We start from the raw sequence: 27951 nt of genomic DNA, 5'->3' as shown, positions 1-27951 counted from the left end.
CCTGATACCCTAAGGTCCTGCAGATCTACGGGGCTGACAATGCCCTCATGCCTCCCCCAAATATAGAACTTTACTCCATTTATCACATCAGAAGGTGGATGTTTGGTGGTCGGAGGAAGAAAGATAAAATATAAACACTAGCTATTGGTCCAATGTCTGTTTTGCTTTAAAAGTTAGTATTTCTATTGGTAAAGGGTGGCAAATACCAGCCTCACCACCCACCTCCAAGGCCTGCCTTTTTCTCACTGTGGGATGCAATGAAGTCATTCATAAGAGGCATTGCAGATAAATACTGAAATCTCATTTATCAGGGTTCTTCCAGGGCTCCCAGCTAGTTTAAAATCTAACAAGCTTGCTAAATGTTAGGGCCCCAAAAGTACCCTAAAACATATTCATCAACTTCCAGAGATTAAAATCAGTGCCCTTTAGAAAGAAAAAAAAAAAAAAAAAAAGAACCAGAAAATACCAGCTGCCTTTGCAAACAGCGCATTGGAAAAGGAACATAATTGCGTCCTTTCCCTCTCTATCCAGGAACTTCGACCGCTACTGTGCTACATCAGGTATGTAATGAAAGACAAATGACAAGAAATCTAAACAGAAGAGGCGAGCTGAAGTAACTGTAGTTTTTTATGTTTGGGAGAGGCTGAGAGAGAAAAGGAGCATTGTATCTCGGATTAACAGAACTGCAGGATTTCATTAATGACGGCCCAGCTTTTGAGCAAAAGGAAGATAGTTAGGGCAGTAAAAGAGAACATGACTACAATGTGCTCTGCTAATTGGAAATGTATATTATTTTCAGGCGATGTGTGTGTGGGGAGGGGGACTGGGGAGGATGAGAAGAGACCCGTATTGAGAGGCTGGCAGGGAAGAACTGGATGTAGGGCGCCCCAGGTTGGGCTGTACCAATGGGGCAGTTAAGGGGCCCTTTCTTGCAGATATGAACGCCAGTGCCCAGAGCCCTCCCTCCCCCATTCCCTTTTAATTCAGTGGCTACGTAGGGGCTTCTTTGATGGCAGCTTTGAAGTTGGTGGCTTTGAGATTACTCTTCCTCTGTGACCTTGACCACCAGCCATGAGGTTAAGGGGGGAAGGGGAGGGGAGGAGGAAGGCGCTAGGGTTGGAAAACGGAAAGGAAGGAGAGGGGAGGGGAGGCAAGGCCGCCCTAAGACATTTCTGCAGTATTCCACGATGTTTCTGATCACTCTGCAAAGTTGAAATATGATTGCAGCCTTTGCACTGGGAAGGAAAGAAACCATTTAAATGAAAAAGTAGCTGCCTTAGCAGGTCAAGCACATAGTTACATTAATGTCGTGTAGAACAATAAATCAACTTCGATCTCCAATTGAAAAAATGCTAATTTAGCTCAGCGATTCACTGATTGTACTTTCCTCTGATAGAAATCTTTTCTTTTATTTAATGCGAAGCCTTGATTTGACAGCCTCCTCTAATGGTGCTTGCAGACTCTCAGCATTTCAGTGGAATTCTGATCATGGTTTTAATATTCCGTGCAGCTCTGCCCCCTCTGATTTCACGCTCACACATTAACGAGAGCTGACACTGGAGATTAGACTCAGACAGCTGGAATGCCAGGTCTTTGTTGCAGCGTGGACAGGAGCCAACGTCGTTCAACCACAGCCAAGAGGGACCTGGGAAAGTCTTCTTAAGAAGGAGGGGAAGGCGGGGTGGGGGGCTTGCGGGAGGGTGGGAGAGGGGGATGGAGGCCCGAAAGAGAGGCAAGGTAGTTTCTGAAGGGCCTAGGAAAAGACATATTTGCAGAAAGCCCTTTTGTCTCTGAAATGCACATTTGAATCCATTTTGATTTATTTCGAGGAAGTGGATCATTACAGGGAAATCCCAAATTGGTTGCAGTGTTTTTCTGTAAACTCTGAAAACACAAGTGTGATGCAAGGGATAGAAATGGCCCCCTGCTTCAGCTGCTCACTAGCTTGTCTAAGAAACAATGGTGATTACGAGCCGGAGGAAGAGTGCTTACATAAGGAAATGTGTTCCCCCTTTGCCTTAAAAAAAAAAAAAAAAATCACTTAGTTCCAGGTGAATAGATGGGGAAATAAAACTAGATTTATGAGCCCAGGCTGCCTGCTCAACTGGTGACTACCCAGGCAAGAAAGGAAGTCTCGTAGCCTAACTGCCTTGATCCTAATAAATGGTTTCCTGATACCAGAAATCAAATAAAGATCCCTAGTTTCATCTAAACCATGAAGCAGCTTGTGCTCAGATAGTGTCCACGTTGCCGAGGAAAAGGCAGGGTGCTGCCTGAAACAGTGGCACAACTCTCTCCAAAAGCAAATGACAGATGATCAAAGTTGCAAAGATGGCACATTAATACTATGTCAAAAAAAAAAACACTGTTTCTGCTCCCCCCGGGGGAAACCAATTGAGTAGAAATAACAAATGTCTTTCTTGCTAACTGTATCATTAGTAATAATCATACTTTGCATTTTTATGGGATACCAGGATTCTAGAGTCCTTTATAAGTATGCATAGGGGAAGGCTGAAGAAGAGAGGTGAATGTACCCATTCCCAATGTTTGGATGAGGGGACTGAGGACCAGGGCCCTGCAGGGGCTTACTGGGAATGAAATAGCAAACAATTCACAAAGCCGCGTGCTGCAGCCGGCAGGAAGTCATCCAGGCACTTTCTCTGACACCCACTGCTCTTTGCTATGAGCATGGCTTTAGTTTGGGGATGAGAAGAGCTGGACCATCTTGTATCACTTTGGCCTACTGTTCTTTTCGCCCTTCTGCCTGGTCTTGCTTGGATCACCGCCACTGACATAGGTCTATTCATTCAACTAGTATTTACTGAGCCCTGAACTAGGCAACATTTTGATTAAAAAGAAGTATGAGTTAGGATGAAGATATATATTACATGCATCCCTAATATTTTAATAAAAATGCAGAGGCCATGTCACAGTGGTTAAGAGCAGAGCTTATAACACAGCATGTATCAGAGTAATTAAGAACAAGTCAGACAAATTTGTACATGAATCTCAGGTTTTCTCTACTGGCTTCGTGACCTTTAGGAAGGTCACTTCTCTCTAAACCTAAGTTTTCTTGTCTATAAAATGGGGATTAAAGTGAAAGAACCCTTACCTCCAGTGCCTGACCCATAGTAAGCACTCAATAAATGCTGGCTATCGCTGTTGCTGTCGTTAGTTTCATATAGTCGTTGGGAGGATTCAATGAGAACACACACGTACACACACACACACACACACACACCCTCTCTCACACACACATGCATTGCTCAGTCATAATAAACGCTCAATAAATTCTGCTTATTTTTATGGCACACATTAGAGTAGACAATCCTTACTGCCTTCAGAGTACTCTCCTTGATGGATGTATGCTTATTTCCAAGATAATGACAAATTGCTCAAAGCATTTTTGGAACTCTTCTTTAGAATCGTGTGTGGACACTCTCGGTGCTCTCTCTTAAATATCTTCAAATGTGGCACATCTTCATCTTCAGAGGGTGGATTTGTTGTGGGAAGCTACTAAAAAAGTTGCCCTGAAGCTGTGTCCCATGAATATCGTGGGCAATCAAGCCGGGAGAACATTGTTTTGGAAATAATGTGCCTATAAAGGAACTAGATTGGTTTTCTTGTATGGCATATAAACTGAATCTGACCACAATTCCAAAAGAGGCCAAGAAGCGTCTTGAGCAAATGCAGCCATTTAAAAATATACATGTAGCCTCCCAAGGAGAGGACTCAGAAGGGATCACAGATCGTGATACATTTGTGGGGAAGAGAGTAAAACATTATCTCATGGTCACATTTTATAACAGCCTTCCCTGAAATAGCTGATGGTGCCTGGCAGAAGAGAAGGACGTGCCCATGAGTTCTTCAGACGATGCAAAATCTGAGGTCTGTGTCTCTCGACTTGTGGCCCTTTTAGCTTATGTACAGCTTTAGTCCAGGGTCAATTTCCTCATTTATTCAGAATTGATTAAGCACCTACTGGGCTTCTGGCTAGGTACTAAGGGTTAAAGTTTACTAAATCAAGATCCCTACCTCAAGGGTCTCACAGTCTAATAGGGAAAGTGAACAAATAGTTGCAACACAGAGAGGTGAGCGCTGTCATAGAGGGACACGTCAGGCGTGGGTAGACCGTGGAGGGCCTTGTATATACATCATGCTCAGTGTGTGGATGTATCTTAGAGGTGACTGGGAGCCACTGATGGTTAAAGCTAGGAAGTAACATGCTCCCATTTCCCTTTCCCTTTTGTTCTATCTATCTTTATCCCGATGCCCGGCCTCCATGTCTTAAGAACTGACCCAATCTTAGACTACCTATCTTAGCCCTGAGCACAGCTGAAATACCATTGTGCTCCTTCTTGATCTTTCTCCCTTACTAAGGGGTTCTTTGGCAGAGAGAGAGGGGAAACCTTTCCTGAGTCCTGCTTCCAGGAAGATTTAGGATGTGTGATTTATTATAATTTCAGTTGTAAAAGGTTTGGGTTTGGCTTAAAGAGTTGTTGTGTTTTTTGTTTTTATTTTTCAACTTACAATGTCTGAGTCTATTCCAAGGGCTGTAAACCATGGCAGCTTCCAGTGGCCCCAGGTAGCATCCCCCATAGTCACATTACTTACAATTGGTAATAAGTGGCTTTGACCAAAGGGGAGAGTAGATTAGCTGAACAGAATGCTTAAGTGCCAAAAGATGGGGCAGACTGCTTCTGGTGGTTAGATATCATTGATCATATCAGTAGCAATACTGCATATATAGGATATGCTGGAAGTCAAGGAGCCTGGGGTGGTTTTATTTCTACCTCATTGCTTTGCCTCCGTAACACAGAGGCAGGAGTACCACTTGTGCCAACACACTGTCACTGAAAAAGATCCATTTGTTCAGTGTGTGCAATTATCCTGACTCCGTGTGTTCACTCTGGGTCAGAGCACCTAGAAGTATCTAAATGAGATGTAGGAGACTGCAACTGTCTCCTGGGATCTGAATTGTCTAGTGGCTTCGGCGTGTCTGAACCATTCTGAATGGTCACGATAATAGCATCTCTTAGAAGACTGACTCTCAACCTCAGTATTGTACCACACACGAGTTTCAGGTGGGCTATAAGCATAGCACTTGTGGATAATTTGCTCAAGTTTGTAGAAAATTTAATTGGAAAATATCTAAGGAGGTTATCTCTAGAATGCCGCCTTACGTGTCCCTTCTAGTATGCTTTCTGAAATGGAAGAGAAAAGTGTGGTTATAGGGAATTAGAGAATCTCTGAATAGCCGCCAAAGAGAGTGCCACATATGCTAATATATGTCGATGTCATGTGTGTCCCAATGGAAAAAAGGTTGAGAACTACTATGCTGGAAAATGACATTTGGTATAAACACAGGCACATCATGTATGCAATTCAAATGGAGTTTACTCATTGTGAGATGAGAAGAGACTACATAATGATGATGTCTTTCAGTAACTGGGTTTCAAGGTGTATTTTCTGAGACCGTTATCTGCTGTAGGATCCAGAAGAACAGGGTACATGCCAAGTAGTCTCTTTGTCCCATTATTGTGTAATCCTTAGCTATCCTAATTAGGCCTGCAGATTTTCCCAGTGCTTCTGCTTGTCTCTGAGCAGTTCCTGGGATTATGAGGGACTATAGTAGAGGTTATGGAGGTCATGAGTATAGGGAATCAAAATTTGTTGAACATCTACTATGTGTTGGTAGTATATATATTAAATACACACATAATGTAATCCTCACAGTCCTACAAGGTTTTATACCCATTTCACAAATAAGGTTTCTGAGACACTAAGAAACCTACGTAACGGGCCTCTAAAGTCAAATCCTAGAACTAACAGGAATGATTTGAATCCAGATCTTTCTGAAACTCCAAATCCTTGCTTCTTTTCTGAGCATGTACCTCTCACAGGGTTGCTGGGCGTGGGAGGGCGCACACATTCTCAGTGGTTCCCCTGTAGGACATGAGGGTAGGACTGGGCCCAGTGTAAAGTTCAAAGGCTTGGGATCAATTTCAATAATTAGGGCCAAGTAGGGCTCATCCGTGACAGCATCTAATGGAATATACAGGTCGAACCATGTGAGAGTGCCAATACTTGACCATTTTTTGTCTATAAAAAAGGAAACTTTATATGATTCAACCTAATAAAAGTAGTACCAGCAGTGCTAAGCACGCTTAATATGTCTGCCTCACCCATAGGATTGAAATAAAAATCTGGCTATTAAAATGGAGACAGAAAAGGGCCATTCACTTTGGCTCCCAAAGTTATATACCTGTAGCTCCAAGTCAACTGAATGGGGTAGCCCAGCTTGAGACTTGTGACATCTGCAGAAGCAAGCCTCCTACAGTGAGAAAGAGGGGAGAGGTGACCACTACCCTTCTCATGTCATCACAGGCTCTAGGATATGAGGTGTAGTCCCTCACATCCTTTCTAGGATGCTTTCTGAAGTGGGAGACGAAAGTGTGGTTAGAAAAGTGTGCAACTAAAATCACCTGCCTGGCTCTCCAGCCCTGTATCCCTGTATACTTCAAGGAAGGCTAGTGACCCACTGTTATGGACTGAATTATGTCCCTCAAAAAGATATGTCCCCGATACTGCAGAATGTGACCTTATTTGGAAATAGGGCTGCTGCAGATCTAATTAGTTAGGGTGAAGTCAGACTGGAGTAGAGTGGGCCCTTTATCCAATATGGCTGGTGTCCTTCAAAAGAGAAGAGACACCCGGGGAGAAGATATGACAACACTGAGGTATCCGCAAGCCAAGGATTGCAGACAAACACCAGGAACCAGGAGAGGCAAGGAAGGAGTGTCCCCTACAAATTTCAGAGGAAGTGTGGTCCTGCTGATACCTTGAATTTGGACGTCTAACCTCTAGAGCTGTGAGATCATAAATCTCTGTCGTTAAGTCCTCCAGTTTCTGGTACTCTGTTGTGGCAGCCCTAGCAAACTGTGACACTCACCTGTTAGACTGTCTATGTATCTCCTTCTCCTGCTGTCAGTCAAGATGATTAAGAAAATAAAATTATTATATAAAAAGATAAATCCTAGATTTCAGAAAACAGGGCTCACTAGAGTTATTTCTAGACTGTTCTAAAGGGTTTCTTTTTTTTTCCTGAACCTTAAGTTTGAGGGCTACATATGCAGACTGGTGTCTTAGCAGGAGGTTTTCATTCAATTTATGACAGTCAACCTACATGTTAAATTTACTCTGAGCCTAAGTCATGGCCTAATGAATTCTGAACAAATGTGCTGCTTTCCCACTGAATGACAAGGTAAGGAAAGTCAATGAGGTCTTCTCTGGCAACTGTGATTGGCCTTCACACCATCAGCAATTAATTTATGTTAAATTGAAAATGTTATGCTATTTTATGCTGTTATCATCATTGGCAACTAATCCAGGATTCACTCATCAGGTCAGTCAATCATTAGCTGGACCCAGACCCAAGATGGTCACAAATAGACTCACCCAGTATTTATTGAGTATCTGCCATATATAGACACTGGTCCAGAGACTTTGACTGAATGATTTCATTGACTCTGCACCACAATTCCAACACATAGTTATCTCCATTAAAACATGACACAAATAAGACTCAAAGAGGTGAAATGACCTGCCCAGAGTCACACCACTAGTAAGAGCGAAACGGTGAGCTTTGGACACAAAGATCAGACATGGGCATGGCAGAGGGAACAGCTCCCAAGAAGTACCTCACCGGGATGGTTTGAGAAAACCAAGGAGCATGGGGAATACTGGGGACCGGGAAGTGGTACTCAAAACCACTGGGCATGAGGGAGGAGGTCTAGAGTAGACCCCTCCCCCGGACCGCCATAGCTGTGGTCATCAGAGGTCTGAACTCGGAGGCAGAAGGTCTGCTGTTCAGCTCTACCATTTACGGGCCTTCTGTCCATGAGCTAGAAACTGAATTTCTGGCCTCCCTGGCCTCATTGTTTTAAACTGCAAGATGGGAACAACTGTACCTTTGTCCTTGGGGTGTTCTGAGGTTTGCCCACGATAATACACATACAAATATATAGCAGTTGTTAGGTAATCAGTAAAATTTAGCTTTCTGTCCCCTTCCCGAATTACATCCTGGGTTGGCCCAGAGCTAAAGTCAGGTCTTTCTGAGAAACCCTATGATGCAACGTGCTATTACAAGCTTGATTTTTCAAAGACGGCCATTTTGTTTTCTTTTAAATGATAAATAAAATATTCTCAAAGAAAATCATTCATTTAGTCATCAGATATTGTTTCTACAGATACCAAAATTCTACATATACCAAGCATGGCTGGATCAGGCACAAGGAATTCGAAGATACTGCCTGCCCTGAGAAACAGTCTTTATCCCTTCACTGAAGCACTATAAGGATTTATATTTTTTAATAGTCTTTCCTGATATATATCTCTATGCATACATAATCATAGGGAAGGTATGTTTTTGTTTCAATTGTTTCTTAACATTATTTTCTGAATACTTTACCTATGTGGGGAAAGTCATGCTTCAGCCTCAGGGCCTTTGCACCTCCCCTGTATATCCTCATGGCTTGCTGCTTAACTTTCCTCAGGTCTCTAATCAAATGTCATTTTATCAGATACCTTATCAGAGAGGCTGCCCCGACCACTTATCTAAAATACTCTCTTGCTACCCCTTGTCTTTCTCTTCCCTTACCGTTGCAAATTGACCCTTAGATTGTTCATTACCTAATATTATCTCATAGGTGTGTTTACTTATTTATGTATCATCTCCCTTATCCAGCCCCTTGCCCTGGCCGCTAGAATGTAATCAGCATGAGGGGCAGGGCTGCATTTTGTTCTGACATATCCCTAAGACCTACAACAGTGACAGGCCTATTGTAAGTACTCAAGAGAAGTTCCATGTTCAACATTTCTACTGACTATATAATAAATCACATATTTTCCCTTGTGTTTCCAGAGCCACAAAATATTTGCTAATGAGCCTCCCCCAGCTTTATTCACTTTACACTTCCCTCACTATGCAGTAAACATATGGGCAAATTTTATGTTTATATATTTTGGTAAGGATTGCTCTGTCTTCCCTCCCCACCCTCGAGCCCCTGCCCTGCTCCCAGAGTGTGTGCCCCTGTATCCCCGAGAGCAGACATGTCCCATAGCATCTCCTGGAGGATGGCCTCTGTTTCTCTCCATCTAGATCTCCAGGTCCAGAATGCATACACGAAGGATCTAAAGCCAATTTTTCTGACTGGCTTGTATCTGGAGTGCTCCCAAATTCCTCACTAATAGCTATAAATGTGCAAAGGAAGGAAGAGTGAAACATTTGATGTGCAATGAGTCAAAATTGACCTGGCCTACATTTTGGCATCCTTTCTGACACCCACCTGAGACCTCCCACCTTGCTATCATTATCTCTCATTAGAAATGACTCAGGAAGCACAAGGTAAGCAGTTCTAGGATGCTGATTGGATTTGTGGGGCTGTGCTGATAACAAGCCACATTTCTCTCTCTCCCTCTCCCTCTCTCTGACTGGCTGTGTAGCAGGACCTTTGGGGAGAAATGTTTAGTGGTTAGCAAGGAAGTAATTAGGTCCAGAATTGCATATCAGCAACATTTCTCTGTTTTCAAATGGCCAGCACTGAGGATTTTACAATTTATACCTCGGTGCTAAATTAGATCAGGTGTCTTAGCTTCTTAGTTTCAGAGTTTGTTATTGTTTATTTTTGTTTGTTTGTTTTTTTATATATATAATTCAAGGTTCTTTCATACTACCAGGACACTACTGGAGGCAGTCACTGTTCTTAGTTCCATTCCTCTCCTTTCAGGAATTTTCTATGTATAAATAAGCACGTATGTACACTATTCTTTTTTCCCCTCTGCAAATGGATGCATACACACTATTCCACACATCACTTTTTGCTCTGCAATTTGTCTGACGGATCTTTCTTCAATATACACAAAGAGATGACCCCACTTTAAAACCACTACCTAGTATTCACTTCCATGAATGTTATCATATTTTATTTTACCAAGCCCCTATCAAGGAATATTTAATTTGTTCCCATTTTTTTGCAATTACAAACAATGTAATAAATCATTTCACACATGTGCAAGTATATCACCAGGAAAAATTTATAGAGGTGGAATTTCTAGGTCAAAGGATGTGGACTGTTTACATTTTGATAGATCATTACAGACGCCCCTCTGTAGACAATCTGACAACAAACCCACCCATACAATTTGGGCAAACACACAAGACCGACTCCTTCCTCGCATTCTCACCAGCCTTTTCATCTTTGACAGTCTAATTGGCAAACGTATTATTTCATGGTTTCTACTTGCATTTCTCATGTGTTTAAACCCTATTTATATTTCTGTGGATTGTCAGTTCATTACTTTAGTCTAATACTGTTCTGGGTTATTGGTCATAGGACTTTTAACAAGGAAGTCTGTATGTATTAAAGAGATAAGCCCTTTGGAATATGGGAATGTTTTCCCCTGGTTTGTCAATCTTTAAATTTTATTTATATTTCATTTACCATGCCAAAAAGTGGAGTTAGATGTAACACTTCTCCATTCTGAGACTTTAAAACATTTTTTATTTTATATTGGAGCACAGTTGATTAACAATGTTGTGTTAGTTTCAGGTGTACAGCAAAGTGATTCAGTAATTTGTCAAGCAGCAAGAGACAACTAATACATGTATCTTCCTGAACTGTCTTACTGTCATAGTTTTTTCAATTGATCCTTTTATATTACTTAAGAATTGCAATATTGTCTGCAGGTAATGATAATGGTGTGATTTTTTTAAAATCACTTTATTGTTTCCCCATCAAGCCTGATGCCAGATTTATGAATTCATGAATTTAAAAATTTTTAAATTCATGAATTTTATTATGCTAAGGAAATCTATTCATTTATTCCCATTTTATTAAGTGTTTTAAAAATCAATAATGATGTTGAACTTTGTCAATTTCCTTTACAATACTTAAGAGTATCATCTTATGATTTTTATGCTGAATTGTATTTAACAGGGTTGCATTTTTGCATTAATATTCATAAGTGAGAGTGATCTTATTTTGCTATCTATTGCTTGTGAAATAGTGGCTAAGTCTGAAGTTACTGTGACCTCCTTGATGTTTCTGTAATCCATAGAAGTGGAAGCTTTTCTCACTTTTTCTATGTCCTGCAGCAGTATAAATCAGCGTAGGCAAACTTTTTCCATAAAGGGCCCGGTAAGTATATTATGCTTTGTGGGCTGGATGGTCTCAGTCCCCAAATATTCAACTTACCAGTGTAGTGGGAAAGCATATACAAATGTGTGTGACTGTATTCCAATAAAACTTTATTTATGAAATGAAGAGGTGGGTTGGATTTGGCCCACGGACCATAGTTTGCCAAACCTTGGTATAAATCAGTCTTCTCGAACTTTAACGTGCATGCAATCTCCAAGGAACCTTGTTAAAACCACATTTTCCTTCAGCAGGTTTGCAGTGGAACCTGAGAGTGCGGGTCTCACTGGCTCCCAGGGGATGCCCATATGCTGGTCCTCAATCACTGAATCACAAGGCTTTAAATAACGCTGAAACCGTCTGTTTTTAAAACAGTTTGGTCGAATTCACTTGTGAAAATATCTAGGCCTAAGTTCTTCCAAACTTGTCTGTATTTTATTAATACTGGTAGTTTTAAACTTTTGGCCTCTTCAGGGGTTCGTTCTTGCAATTTATGGTTTCCCAGAAAAGTATCCATTTCAACTAGTTCATATTTGTCCGCAAAGAGCTGAGCAAAGTCGTTTTGAAAGATTATTTTCTTCTCTATTTGTGGTTATTTCTTATTTCTTATTTCTTCTTTCATATACCTGTGCTTTGATTAGCTAATGTTTTATCTATTTTATTTTACTTTTTTAAAGGTCTATTTTTGAAAAATTACAATATAGTTGGTTTACAATATTAGTTTCGGGTGTACAACATAGTGATTCAATGTTTTTCTTATAGGTTATACTCCATTTAAAGTTATTAAAAAATATTAGCTATATCCCCTGTGCTGTACAATATATCCCTGTATCTTATTTATTTTATACATAGTAGTGTATACCTCTTAATCCCCTACCCCTATCTTGCCTCTTCCCCTATTATTTCCTAAAGATACATGCACCCCAATGTTCATACCAACATTATGTACAATAGCCAAGATATGGAAGCAACCTAAGTGTCCGTGAACAGACAAGTGGATAAAGAAGATGTGAAACATTACTCAGCCATCAACAAGAATGAAATTTTGCCATTTGCAACAACATGGATGGACCTGCAGGGTAATATGTTTAGTGAAATGCCAGACAGAGAAAGACAAATACTGTATGTTAAAGGTCTTGAGTATATTTATTTATTCTACCCTGTTTGGTTTTCCTTTTTAATTTCTGCTTTTATTTTTGTTTTCTTCTGGATTACTTTTCTTCCCTGACTTCTTGAGTTTCATACTTAATTCAATCTTTAAAAATCTTTCTTTTATTAATGTAAGCAATAATGTAAACCATGACTATTTCACTGAGCTTTGCTCTAACTGTATCACATAGAGTTTGGTATTATTATTTTCTACATAGGTATCAATTCTTACCTTGATTTCCTCCTTGACTCAAGAATTATTTAAAGTTTCTAAATTTCCTAGATGGTAGGTTTCTTTTTTCCTAGTTTTAACTTTATTACATTTTTGATCAAAGAATGTTGTCTGTAATATCCTCTCTTGATCTATCATTAACTCAGAGAGGCCTAATAAGTCCCTTTCTACTGATAAGTTTCTAGTAATTTCTGTGGACTTTGCTTCCTGAATTTTGAAGCTGCATTATTTAGTGCACAGAGAGACAGGAGAATTCTTCATAGTGGATTGTAGCTCTTGATGTGTCCTCTTCAATGTGTTTAGAGCTTTTCAGGTAACGGTTAGTGTATGACCATTTCCCTTATCCTAGTCTTTCTTAGCTTTCCTTAGCTGTATCTATTTTTGATGAGGCTTACCTATAGGCCTCGGGGAATTCTGGCTTCTGAAGGAAGTGAATCAAGATCCCTAGCTCTGACAGATGTTTGCCAACTTGATCTGACTCCTGGTGTGGCAAGGCAGTCAAAGTATTTCTTAATATCCACTCCCTACTCCCCAACCTCAGTCATCCCCATTGGCCCAGACTATACAACTGTCCTGCCTCAATTTCCCTTCCAACCTCAGCTCAAAGTCTGACCATGCCTCCCACCACATCTGCTTGGCTAGAGCCCCTGGGTCTTAACAGCTTGCTGCATTGGCCTGGCCTGTTGGACTGACCTCCTGCAACAACATTGCCAACAAAACTTTTGAGAAGTACCCCAATTTCTTCTCGAGCTTGTGCTGCCTGTTAAGATGGACCACTCCCTCTCCTCAGTGTGATACCTGCATGACACACACCTGAGCTGTCCATTCCCTCTGACTACAACAGACCCACCACTTGCTCTTTCTGGGGCTAGCTGTGGCAGCCAGGCCACCTCACCAGGTCCTGGAGCTTCTCTTCACCTTTCTCATCCACATTGTTTGAGCTTCTCACTTCATGACTGCAGCTGTCTCCAGAGGAAAATCTAAGTGATAGGGATGTCTAAGTGATTATCCCCTTCCTAGATGTTGACTAAAAACTCTTGTATCTGGCAAGTATGTTCTGGGGATATTGTTTCTTATACTTTCCTACAAAATTCACCTGTCACAGTAAAATCTTCTCATATGACCTGTAGGAGACTGTTGCCATTAGCCTTAGTAAAGTAGGTCTTTTTGACTCTTCAATTAATTATAATCTCTACTTCTATCTTAATCATAACCTTATTTATCTCTCCTCAAAGAGCAAAAGAGACTAGCAAAGTATTAATTTCCCTCCCCAAAATAACAAAATTGCAGCAATGATAATAGTAATGGCTAACACTCTCTGAACACTTTATTGTGTAGTTTCTATGTAGATACAGAGATCTCAGTTAATTCTCACTGCAATCTTATCATGTAAATGATATAATTGTTATTATTATTATCATCATCATCATCATCATTTTATAGATTAGGAAACTTAAATAAAGTGAGTAAGAAATTTAAGGTTATATAAGTTCAAAGTGGTGCTACAGAAAGGATACCAGGTCTGTGTAACTCCGAAGACTACACCTTTATCCATTATACTATGTTGTTTACCAGTCAATTTTCCCCAAAGCCAAGTAGATTATATATGTTTTATTGATTAATAAGTTTATGCTCTACGATGGATTCCATATCATAATCAGCAAAATTTACTGGTCTTTTTCCCAGGTTATATTCCAAGAATCAAAGTAACAATTTATCAGTCATAGGGCACAGCAGATGTTTTAAATAACCATTTTATACACTTATTCTTGAATTTTTAAAAAGCCCTTCAATTAATATAATTGTATTAATTCATGTTCAGAAGATCTTATAGACTCAACATTATTTCATCTATTACCTTTGAACCACCTCTCTTAAACAACAGTGAGTTAGAATAAGTTATGCTAGCTGCTATAATAAATAATCTTCCAAACTCCAAAGGTTTAAAAAATAAAAATCTAGTTTTGCTCATGTGGATTCAAATCAGATGTGCTTGTCAGGCAAACTTCCAATCTCTCATTTAGGGACCTGGGCTCCTTTCTCTTATGGCTCCACCCTCTACTAAGTCCTTGAATCATCTCCAATCAACATTTCCATTCAGTAGAGCAAAAAGGGTGTGGAAGAAGTGTTTTATGGGGCAGGCCTAGAAAGGGAGGATATCTCTTCTGTACATTTCATTGGCCAGAACTCAGACTCACAGCCCCAAGTACCTATAAAGGGGGTTAAGAAATGTAGCCTGCAGCTCTGTGCCCAGAGGGAAAAGGAAATCTGTTCTATGCACACAGCAGGCTCATCCAGACAGTCTGAGATCTCACTAACTTATCTGGAATGGATAAAATAGAATCCATTCAGATTTTATTGTCTACTTTCCATCCAAGGTCTTTGCATGACCACCAATTCAATTTCTTAATTGAATTCTTCTTTTAAATGCGTGAGCTGGTTTTAAAGATGTGTTTATACCTTCTCTGATTCTCTTTTGCTTAAGAGGTCGACCTTCCTTCCCCTCCCCCTGAGTGCAGGCTGCACTTAGTGACTCACTTCTGGTGAGTCAAACAGAGTAGAAATCATGAGATGTCACTTCTAATATTAGGTTATAAAAAGATTGTGGATTCTGTCTTGGGTGCACTTCCAAACACCCCCAACCCTCCCTTTGAGTCACTTGTTCTGAGAGGAGTCAGCTGCCCTGTCCTGAGCAGCAATGGTGTGAGGACACTCGGGCAGCCTATAGAGAACTGTGAGGGCTGCCAGCAAGCATGTGAGTGATGTGAGAAGTGGATCCTTCCCCACTCGAGCTTAGAGTTAACTGTGACCCCAGCCAATACCAGGACTTCAACTCACAAGAGACTCACAGCTAAGTTGCTCCTGGATTTCTGAACTACATCAACTGTGAGATAATGTCTACTGTTTTAAGCTTCTGAGTTTGGAATAACTTGTGACATGCAATAGATGACTAACATAATGCGGTTTTAAAACTTGTATTTTAGCTCCTTCTATGCTGTCACGTGGGTTTACAGACATTCTTCCACAGAGAGTATAATGATACTTAAACTTTACTGTTATTTATGTGAAAATCTCTCAGAGCTGATGCTCACTATTGGCTCCGGGATTATGTAATCTGTCCTGGTATCCACGTGTTAGCGCAGCTGCCGGATGTATGCGGAGAATGTTTCTCTGCCTGCTGTGTGCATAGCCTGCTCTCTCTCTCAGAAAGGTGTGCCACGCTGGAGAAGAGTGGTGTTGATTTTCACCTTTGAGCATGTTATTCTCTGGGATTTCATCACACACTTAGGGAACTCCAGTCTCTTCTACTTCGGTTTTACTGTGTCTCCCATGACCCCCATAGAGCCTAATTCATTCATCCTCCTGATTAAGGAGAATCACACATATGAGAGAATCCATTCTGATTCTCGCCTTTGGGTATGTGGGAAACTGCCATTTTTCTATCACATTCTGTTAGCGAGCAGTTTGTTTCAGTTCTCACATTTAGGCTTCATATCAGCCATGAGAGGCCCATATTCATTGCATCTGTTTTATAGATGCAGCAAGGTAGAGAGCTATGATGTGGGGCAGGCAGAAGGTGACTGCAAGTCTATGACTCCAAATCTCATGCTTTATCATGAAAACTTCTAGGGCTTGATAGGCATATGCCTCCCTTTGCTTATAGGGACAGAAGTTATTATATACTCCATACCAGAAAAGAATTTTCCAATCAAAACTCAAATGGTTACATCTGTATGTAGAGCTTAAACTTCTGTAAACCCACTGATGGAATCCAGGCAGGGGCTGAACAACTTGAACTTGGTCTTTTCTTTTTTAAAATATAAATTACCCTCTAAATTTTTACTTATGAGTCTCTTAGGGTTTTTGCCTTAAAAGAGATCTCAAAGATGATAGAATATATCTCCTTTAGTTTACAGATACATTTATTACTTGGCCTCGCTTCTGGAATTAAAAAGTCACCTCTTTCTTCCTCAGCCCAAGTAGACCTGAGCTGCTCTGAAAAGGGAGCTGGGGGCCAGACATGGGCTGTCGGGAGAGCCAAATGGGGCTGTCTGTAGAAGTGCATGCTGCATTTCACTTCTTAAAGTCCTTCTGGTCTCAAAATGACAGTGTCCAAATACTACTCTTGGTTATAGGATACCATAGCTCATACTCAATACATATTCTCAATTTCCACTGGCATTAGAAGGGCACGTGACTACCCAGTCAACAGGAGAGAATTCCATGATGAGGTGTGCAAGAGCCATATGAAGACAGCTCAGTACAGCTCACTGGCTCCTCATTCTGTGAATGAACTTGAGCTTGGGCACACACCCCATGCTTGGAGACAGGGCATTAATGCATCAGCTCTCAATACTCATTTGCATGCAGAATACACTTAGAATGATTTTTAGCTGAGAATAAAAGGAACCAATACATATTTAATGATGCTCAATAGCACTAAATATATTAGTACTGATCTCTGAAGAAAACACCTATTGACTCAGATTTCCGGTCCCTTGACTTGTACTGTCTACCAGCTCCAGCAGGTTTCCTTGCCCTGTGTAATGGCTAGCTCCAAAATCTGCAGCTCAGAATAAGACCCCGAAGTACCTCTTCTTAAATGAGCGTTCTGTTGAAGTCAGAAAACGGTGGAAAAGCCCAAAGCAGAAATAGGGACTAAGACGGCCTTCTGCCTTGAATGGAGCTATCAGACCTGGGAAGCAACAATTTTCAGCCTCTGTACTAGACGCTGGGCCATGCCTGCAGGGGGTTTGCTGTGTGCAGGGCATTGTGTTGGAATTCCATGAGCGGCATTCTGAAGAAGGACTGGAAGGAGGAACTGTGGGGTGATTGCCCTAGTTGACCACAGGGAATTAGGTGGATGACTCAATAATTTTTCTTTTCTGGGTATGGTGGGATGAACTGGACACAATTCCTAATGCCTCAGGAACTCTGCCCTGGCACCCAAGCTAGGTGGGCTGATGCATAAACCCATTAGCCAGAGTGATAATGTCGTGAATATACTCTGACGTCTTTAGAAATTGTTTTCGAATTTTAATATTATTATGACACGTTCCCATTCCCTTTGCTTGTTTCTAATTCGTTCTGATTCTGAGTTTCTGCCAGACTCAGATGCCTTCTCTGACAAAATCTGACTTCTGTGGCAGCCACAGTGACATGCTGCTCAGACCTGCCTTTAAGAGAACCACTGTGAGGACAGCATCTGCCTGACAACCTCCAGATGCTGCACCTTTGGATCCTTTGCAGTGTTGGTGCCAAGGCCACAGTCTCTACGGGGTGCTCCCAGCCAGTGACTGATCGCGGGAGGTGACAGAGAAGGGCTGTTCCTGCCCAGTGCAGTTCTCCACTAGTGAACCTGTGGTCAGGTCTCCCATCAGCTTGCTTGAGACGTTCTCTGTGCTCTGCTACCACCTGAGAGCCTCACTACCCCACCCTCCTTTCTTCTCTTTCTCCTTTCACAGGTGTCACACCAGCATCGCCATCTGAACCCTTTCCCTGCTTACTCGTGCATTCCTTATCATGTACAGGTGCATGCCTTATCATGTACAGGTGCTTCTTCCAAAAAATCTCTTGCAGGTTTAATTCTGTTTGGCATCTGCTTCTCGGAGGGCCTATGCTGGTACAGCTCCCTTTTCTGACCCCTGCTCTCAGCATCCTTGCTTGCTTTCTCAGGCATTTGAGCCTCACCTCTCTCTAACCCACCTTGGTCTCACCATCCCTGTGGCTAATGCTTTCAGCTTGTCTTCTCCATTCCAGCTCCAGGCCTTCAGAACTCCATATCGACTGGCAAGACAGTCCAACCCCCGTTGGTAAAAGAAACAAATACCGAAGGAATCAGGAATAACAGAAATACTAGTAGCCTCTCCTAATGCCAGTATCACCAGTGGGCAAGAGTGGACGCACAGTCATTTGCCAGTACCCTCATGGAATATATGTTATGTTTCAGAGTATATGTTTCAGAATATAGAATGTTTTAAATTTTAGAAAAGAGGTGATATTGAACATTATGTAATATACCCGGGGGTCTGTGGCAGCAAAAGCAGTAATATTTCTGCACCAAAATGCATAAATATTCCCACTAAGGTGGATAAACCAAGTAAAAAACAACTTTTAAAAGATAAAAAAAAATACAAGATTAACTTAAGGCCTATTTAGGTTGAGTTTTGCAGTGAAATAAGTTATTTTTGAAAATTTTGCTTTTCAGAGCTTTCATATCTCTGAATAGAAAGACGGTAGACTGTGGACGTCATGTAGTTAAAAAAAAAAAACTCCCACTTATTAAGCACCTGCTTTGTGTCAAGCAGTGCACTGAGCCAGAGTACTCTACAGGCATGATTTTATTCAACCTTCACCTCAGTTCTGTGAATAGTCATTTTAGCTCCATTTTACAGGTGATGAAACTGAATCTCAAGTAACTTGTCCAAGGCCACACAAATAGCAAGCACCTAAGCTGAGATCTGAACCCTAAGGAATCGACCTCCAAAAGTATTGGTCTTAACCCCTTTGCCACACTGCCTGCCCCTGGAAGTGTCATTTCGCCCTGACTACCCAATAAGACATGATGTAATAAGCCTAGCCTAGAAGTCAGGAGGCCTGGGAATTAGCACAGATTTCATTGTCTGTAGTTTGTCCTCGTTGAGACTCCATTTCCTTATATAAAATTGGGGTCAGCAATACCTAACTCGCAGGGTGGTTTTAATAAGGATCAAAGGATAAACTAGGTGTGGAAATGTTCTGTGATCACACTGCAAAGTGCCAAAGAAGATGATACTGTGATGGTGGTGATGATGATATAACACGTTATGATTGCTTGTGCTTCAGAAAACTCTCAGGGCTATAAATAACTGTTCCCTTGACAAAGAACTGGGTGGATACTTCATCTTCATTGAGCAGCCCTGCACTTGAGTACCAAGGAAAAGTTGGGACCTTGAGATGATCTAGGAAAATGGGCCTGTTTGTAACAGCTGCACTATACCATCTGAATTTAGGAAGGAACAGCTATCTGTTCTGGACTGTAATTTCTTCTCTAAAGATTCCATTTCTATGTTTAAATAATTATGCATACACACACACACACACACACACACACACACACACACACACACACACACAGCAGGAAAGAGACTTCCAACTTGAGTGGCTCTGGTGCTTACAAGTGAAGTAATTCCCTCTGGAACAAAACTGTTGACAGCTCTTTATCATTGTGACTTTCCTTCAACACGTCTGTTCTTTTCTTTATTTCTCATTAACACTGCCACACTGTCCATTTCATTAGTCTCTTTGTCTGGGCCAAGGATGGGTGGCTGCTGAATAAGGCAGGAAAACAAGAAATGGTTCCAAGGTGGGTATGGTGGGTGGTACAGAATACAAGAGAGAGTCCTTGCTGGAGAATGCGGAGCTTTGTGTAGAAAGAGAGGCTGCGTGATTTCATGAATTCATGAATCTTTATCTTTCAAACTGGAAAGATAAACAAGAGGCAGAGAATAATTGATATAGAGGTGGTCATAAATTGAAGTCTGTGTGGGAGATTCTAAGTCACGTGAGAAGGCACAGACAGAGTCTAACTCTAAGACACAGCAGGTGGTGGGTGGGGACTTAACCACAAAGAGGAGAGGAAGAGAAAATACAGGTGTAGCGATGGGAAACAGCATCCCTGGATCTTGGATATCAAGGAAGGGTCATGTAGCCCTATATATTGACTTGCTGATGTGAAGCATGGAAGTTAGTGTGACCTAGTTGAAATTCAGCTCTGCCTCTTAAACATGTGACACTGAGTGAGCTACACAACTCTCAAAATTTCAGTGTATTCAACTCAAAAATGAGGATAATTCCTATACTGTAGGGTTATTGTGAGATGTTTAAAATATTTAAAGATGTATCTAGAACATGGCACAGACTTTATACATGTTGATGATGATAATGAAGTGTCACCATAATCTTTGTTTTCTGGGGAAAGAGACAGTCTGCCTTCAGCTTTAGTTTCAGGTCCTCTGAAAGTGGATCCTGGAGAGAGTCAGTGGCTTCTGGAAATCCCTTGCATTGTGTTATACTAAATCCAGAACTGATAGATTATTTTATTTTACATCTGAAGACAATTTGGTTGGTTCAGTTATTGGAAATAAGGAAAACAAAAAAAAACCCCAACAATGCATGAAGAATCCTCTCAAAACCACACAAGAAATGGATGCAGTTGTCTTTTTACTGCTTTCCTCTACCCCACAAACCTTAATCCAAGAGAATGACAAGGAGTGAAACACATTTGAATCTCATCCATTAGTCTTTCTTTGGGCCACATATGAGTGACCACGTGTCAGATCAACACTTTTCCCACCCATCCTTCCCCACAGAATGCTCTGTGTAAGAGAATGACAAGAGTCTTCCTTCTGGGGAAGTGCTTTGATGAGAGCAGTTACTCTACCATCCCAGTCAACTACTCTATTGGGCAAAGGAGCTAAAGAGAAGAGAAGACACTTAGCAGCAGAAAGGACAAGAGCCTGGGTGTGTCCAGCAAGTATTTAGTGTGAGCCACAGTGAGCTAGGCACCTTGGCATGAATGCCTCTGGTTGCCAAGCATGACAGCAAAAACTCCTCAAACCTGCTGGTACCAGCTGATACGGACCACTTGTTCTATCACTTACTTGCTTGTGATCTTGGAGATGCTCCTTTACTTCCAACTGAGTTTTAGTTTTCTTACCTATAAAATGGGATATTTCCATGTCCTGGCTATTGTAAATAGAGCTGCAATGAACATTGTGGTACATGATTCTCTCTTTTTTTTTTTTTTTTGTGATACGCGGGCCTCTCACCGTTGTGGCCTCTCCCATTGAGGAGCACAGGCCCTGGACGCGCAGGCTCAGCGGCCATGGCTCACGGGCCCAGCCGCTCCACGGCATGTGGGATCTTCCCGGACCGGGGCACGAACCCGCGTCCCGTGCATCGGCAGGCGGACTCTCAACCAGTGCGCCACCAGGGAAGCCCCATGATTCTTTTTGAATTATGGTTTTCTCAGGGTATATGCCCAGTAGTGGGATTGTTGGGTCATATGGTAGCTCTATTTTTAGTTTTTTAAGGAACCTCCATACTGTTCTCTATAGTGGCTGTATCAATTTACATTCCCACCAACAGTGCAAGAGGGTTCCCTTTTCTCCACAACCTCTCCAGCATTTATTGTTTGTAAGAGTTTTGATGATGGCCATTCTGATTGGTGTGAGGTGATACCTCATTGTAGTTTTGATTTGCATTTCTCTAATGATTAGTGATGTTGAGCATTCTTTCATGTGCTTGTTGGCAATCTGTATATCTTCTCTGGAGAAACGTCTATCTAGGTCTTCTGCCCATATTTGGATTGGGTTGTTTGCTTTTTTGATATTGAGCTGCATGAGCTGCTTGTAAATTTTGGAGATTAATCCTTTGTCAGTTGATTGATTTGCAAACATTTTCTCCCATTCTGAGGGTTGTCTTTTCGTCTTGTTTATGTTTTCCTTTGCTGTGCTAAAGCTTTTAAGTTTCATTAGGTCCCATTTGTTTATTTTTATTTCCATTTCTCTAAGTGTCCATCGACAGATGAATGGATAAAGAAGATGTGGCACATATATACAATGGAATATTACTCAACCATAAAAAGAAACAAAATTGAGTTATTTGTAGTGAGGTGGATGGACCTAGAGTCTGTCATACAAAGTGAAGTAAATCAGAAAGAGAAAAACAAATGCTGTATGCTAACACATATATGTGGAATCTAAAAACAAAAAAAAGTTCTGAAGAACATAGGGGCAGGAAAGATATAAAGATGCAGATGTAGAGAATGGACTTGAGGACACAGGGAGGGGGAAAGGTAAGCTGGGATGAAGTGAGAGAGTGGCATGGACATATATACACTACCAAATGTAAAATTGATAGCTCGTGGGAAGCAGCCGCATAGCACAGGGAGATCAGCTTGGTGCTTTGTGACCACCTAGAGGGGTGGGATAGGGAGGGTGGGAGGGAAACACAAGAAGGAGGAGATATGGGGATATATGTATATGTATAGTTGATTCACTTTGTTATAAAGCAGAAACTAACACACCATTGTAAAGCAATTATGCTCCAATAAAGATGTTAAAATAAATAAATAAAATGGGATATTGACAAATATTTCATCCATTTATTTTTGATGGAGATTAAAGGCGACGTTATCAATAAAGCAACCAGCATAGCAACTGGCATAAGATATATGATGTATGTGAGCTGCTGAAGTGCTAACATATATGTGGCGGTGATGGGAGCAGCAGTAATGGTGGCAGTGGTGGAAGTAATAACACTGATGGCAAGAGTAGTATGAACTGTAGAGAGAGATTTGGAAACCACCTAAATGTCTTTGCTCTTTCTAGCAGAATGGTTGACTCAGACATCTGTACTTAGGAAACTAGACTACTGCTTTACAGATGACATTTCTGCAACAATTTCCTTTTATTTCCCTTTAGCATTTAGTAAAGTTCTATTTGAAAACTGGAAACTACTGCAGCTGTTTCAAGAGTTTGGAGGAGGAGAAGCAAGAAGGGGAGGCTGTTCTCTCCTCAGTCAGAGGCTAAAGCCAGAGCAATAAATACTAAAATTGGTAGCAGGAGCCCAAGGAGAAGACAAAACTGCACCTTCCCAGCTGGCAATCCCCCAACTCAGGCTCTTCAGTGACTCCAGGAGGACTTCAGGATAAAACTCATGCTCCTATGCATGGTGAGTACAAGCATCTTCACCAACTGGCCCTGCCTACCTCTTAAATTCCAACTCGCAGTGTCTTCCACCCTCTGCTTCTACAGGACACGGTGCTGTTTCAGACCTTGGTGCCTCTTCATGCAGCATCCTGGGCCTGCGCACATCATGAGCACCAACTCATCTTTTAAGATGTGTCTCGTGCCGCCTATTTTTGAAGACTTCCTGAACTTATCTCCCTTCAATGATACTGACCATCTCCTACTTGGCGTCCCAAATTTCCGATGTTTCTATTAGCATCTGGAAAGTTTTATGCAATTTTTGTCTCTTCCTATGAAATTCCTTGAAGTCAGAGACTATGTCTTATTTATGTTTGTGTCCCTGACAAATAAAAGGGACATAATTAATGCTTTTTGGATGAACGATGAAAGGAAGGGAGGGATGGATAGATGGATGAATAAATAAATGAATAAATGGGTGAGTGAATGGGTAGTGAGTGAAGACACAAGTGAAAAGATCCTCCTGAAATACCCTACAGGGGACTGGCAGAGTTCTGTCAATACCTCCCACGCCCCCACTCCAGCTCTTCACTGCTCAGAACTTGGAAGTTCCTGAATTTTATTTCCATGTGTCTTATTCTTTATTGGGAAGTCAGGATAAGGTACACGTATAAGAAATTGGTGATGTGTGGTTCATATATACAATGGAATACTACTCAGCCATAAAAAGAGAAAGAAATAGTGCCATTTGCAGCAACATGGATGGACCTAGAGACTGTCATACTGAGTGAAGTAAGTCAGACCGAGAAAGACAAATATCATATAATAATGTGGAATCTAAAAATAGGGTACAAATGAACTTATCTATAAAACAGAAATTGAGTCACAGAGGTAGAAAACAAACTTATGGTTACCAGGGGATAAGCGGGGGACGGATTGATTCAGAGAGTGGGATTGACATATACACACTACTACATGTAAAGTAGATAGCTAATGAGGACCTACTGTATAGCACAGGGAACTCTACTCAATACTCTGTAATGGCCTGCATGGGAAAAGAATCTAAAAAAGAGTGGATATATGTATACGTATAACTGATTCACTTTGCTCTACACCTGAAACTAACACAACCTTGTAAATCAACTATACTCCAATAAAAATTTAAGAAAAAGAAATACACAGAAATTGGTGATGATTTGGGTTTTAATCATGCTGATCTGAGATGCTGAGACATCCATGTGGAAATGTCTAGAAGGTAAATAAGAATATGGGGTGAATGCTCAGATGAGAAGCCAAACAGAAAGTATAGATTTGAGAGTCATGTGAAGCAGTGATGGTTAAAGCCAGGGGTAAGGATGAGACTGCTGAGGGGATAAAGGGGGTGTGGTGGAGGAAGATCAGGGCTACTTGGGTAACATGGGGGAAACAGCAAATTGGAAAAAGGAGTCAACAAAAGAGTAGGAGGAGCCTTTGTCCTGAAGCCAGAGAGGAGATACTCAAGAAGACAATGGTTAACAATGGCCAATTCCAAGAGAAAGTAGGTGGCTAGAGGGCTGGGAAGAGGCCACTGGATTTGCCAATTTACTTGAATAATTATAATTCACCAATTAGTGGTAGAACTCAGATATAGTCTTTAGAAACAAGAAACTTCCTTGCACAGTCCCAAATTCAGATCAGTTCTCATGGAAGGGAAAGAGTTACAAAACTATTAAAACTATTGTTCAGAAATATCAAACCAGCAGTTTTGTTCATCAATTCAGATTTAAAATTTAATTTCATGGTACAGTGAACCCATACACAGTTATGTCTATTAAGGTCACCCACTCTCAGCTCATCAGCTTACTCTGGGCATTGATGATGGTAAAACTCTTTAGGAGATAAGAATCACTGTTTCATACTTCCCAGTGCTCACAGTTTTAATGTGAGTCAAGATTTTCTGACTCTGAAATACTCAATGTAGTTTATCCCCCTAGTTCTCCCCTGACTGCTCCTCAATCCATGGTTTTAACAAAACAAACACATTCTGCAAGAGATTCTCAGAGGTTTAAGGCAAGGAGAGCTGGGGAAGGAAGTTTTCGATTGAGTCTTTTCATTGTTTCAAGGAGAGACACACGCATTTCACTTGAATTATTTGCTTAGCTTCTCATCATCTGTTTCTTCTTTCTGCTGCTCAAAATATTAAGGCCAGAATTTAACCAGCTTTTACTGTGCTTCTTATTGTAATAATGGGTGCTTAATTCATGAAATACCTTTTGTCTTCCACACAATGTGAATCTAGAATTTTCCTTTAAGGCAACATGGTAATTAGGCAGTTGGGATTTAAATTGGCCTGAAAATATATCCACATCCAAGGTCAACTGAATATGGATACACATGCACAAACACACGTATTACATCTTTCTCTCTCTTTATATACGTATAGCCACATATATAATATATATATATATATTTTTTTTAATGTGTATACATATACATGTGAGATATACCTATATATACATATGATGTATACCTATATATACATGTGATATAGATATAAGTATATCTAGAGATAGCTATACCTCACATGCATATGGATATAGATATAATTAAAAAAAATTTTTTTTGATGTAGACCCTTTTTAAAGTCTTTATTAAATTTGTTACAATATTGCTTCTGTTTTATGTTTTGGTTTTTTGGTTGCGAGGCATTTGGGATCTTAGCTCCCTGACCAGGGATCGAAACCACACACCCTGCATCAGAAGGCAGTGTGTTAACCACTGGACTGCCAGGGCAGTCCCAGATATAGATATAATTTAATGTGAAGAGTCCTGAAAAAATCTGCCTGCTCTTCCCCTTACTTTCCCCCAGAAACTATGCCTTCAATTGTTGAAAATTCAGCACTTTCTGAAACATAAAGTGGGTTAGCAGCAAGGTCTAGAGAAGTAGGGGAGAGAAAAACAAAAAACAACCTCAGAAATATTATAAAAGCATAATTAATGTGGAATATTGCAGACCTAGAAAGCTGCGGAGAACTGATTGTCCACCCTCTCCAGGCTACACTGTCTGAGTTCTCTGGATAATTGGCTGGCTCTCTTCTTCTCTTTCTACTTTTTCATTTCAGCAGATGTATTCTTTTTTTGTAATAATTTGAAAAAATACTAAATTCTGATTTTTTTATTATGGTGAAATGTTGAATCCCACTTCCCCAACCCAGAATATATTTAACCCTATATTCAACCAGTGAACAGTGATTGAGGCCTCTTATTCTGGCAATGCCATGGAAACAAAGCAAATAAAACCTGTTCCCTGCCCTCAAATAGGACAAAATCTATTGGAGGAGATTATTTTGCATATAAATAATTATAACACCATGAGATAAACGTTAATGGAAGTATGTGCGTGGCCATGTGAGAGCACTAGAGATGAAGCATGAAATTGCACGGAGATCACAGGGCAAGACACTTTTCAGCAGAATCTGGAAGGGAGAGTAGGAAGGCACCTGGTGGACCAGGGAGAAAATGGCATCCCAGTTAGTGAGAACAGCATATGTACAGCAGCAGAAACACATCTTGTTTGGGAAATTACAAGCGGCTTCAAGTTGAGGGAGAGAGATTAGATATGGGAACATATGTATATGTATAACTGATTCACTTTGTTATAAAGCAGAAACTAACACACGATTGTAAAGCAATTATACTCCAATAAAGATGTTAAAAAATAAAATAACAAGGTAGGATAAAGGACAAAGGGCTAGTTATGCCATGCTAAAAATGTTTAAAGTTTCTTAAATAGGAAAGAAGGGAAATTCCAAAATTACTTTTCTTACTAGCTAGAAATAAGATATAAAGTATTGACGTTGACCTGGTTGCAAAGAAAAGGATTGTCAATGAAAAGAGTAGATGCCTGGAGACACATTGGACTCTTGGCTTTGAATCCTTCACCTTCTTGAAAGAAATATGTCTTGTTCCAATGGCTGGACACTGTGGTTTAGTTTGCCAGATTACCATGTAGTGATGATAATAGAGGCCACATTTGCAGGACTTTTCACTCTGGCCAAGAGAGAGAAGTAGTCTGACCTGGGGACCTCGCCACACCCCAAAAGGATGAACATATTTTCTTCCTTTGAGGTGTCGGCCACAGGAAAGGCAGCTTCCTAATTTGGGAAGGAAAATATGATTTCAAGAGCCTAAAACATCAAGTGATTCTTTCAAACTGTATTTTGATGAGGTAAGGGTGGATGAATGAGAATCATATGGATTCCATTTTCCTGAAGATCCATCTACAGATTTAAAATTAAGGAACAAGGAGCTTGAGGCAAAACATGCTTTAGACTTAATCTAAACATAAATGTTTGAGAAACTGTTTGAAATTTTCATAAATCTGCACAGAAATTCAGTTACGCATCTTTCCATTATGTGCTCTGTGAATTTCGCTCAGAATCCAGCCCTTTTGCACAGTGTCATTTGCAGAGAAATGGCCTAAACAGACTTGGAGAAACCTAGTTACTCTGTTGGGTACACAGTGACCTCAGACCCATCAAAAACTGTTGGGTCCTGAGCCAGCTTTCAGAGACCATCCCCAAAGACTCCTTCTATCTCTCGCCCCAACCCACGAACATACTCATGTTATCAGATTTCACTAGGTTATGCTGTAGTAACAAGCAGTCCTCAAATCTTAGTGGCTTCTAAGAGTTCATTTCTCATTC

At 40.8% G+C, this 27951-nt stretch overlaps 1 long non-coding RNA gene across 1 annotated transcript; it reads left to right on the top strand.

The window, feature by feature from the left end:
• The first annotated feature begins 251 nt into the window (after positions 1 to 251).
• Positions 252 to 24430, top strand: LOC116758008. The gene is made up of 3 exons (XR_004351124.1): positions 252 to 560; positions 23043 to 23292; positions 23376 to 24430. It is a non-coding gene; the product is annotated as an uncharacterized LOC116758008 (long non-coding RNA).
• Positions 24431 to 27951: the final 3521 nt, after the last annotated feature.

This window comes from Phocoena sinus, chromosome 8, assembly GCF_008692025.1.
Source record: "Phocoena sinus isolate mPhoSin1 chromosome 8, mPhoSin1.pri, whole genome shotgun sequence".
NCBI lineage: Eukaryota > Metazoa > Chordata > Mammalia > Artiodactyla > Phocoenidae > Phocoena > Phocoena sinus.
Note: the sequence above shows the minus strand (reverse complement) of the source record. Positions and strands in the feature narration are given on the sequence as shown.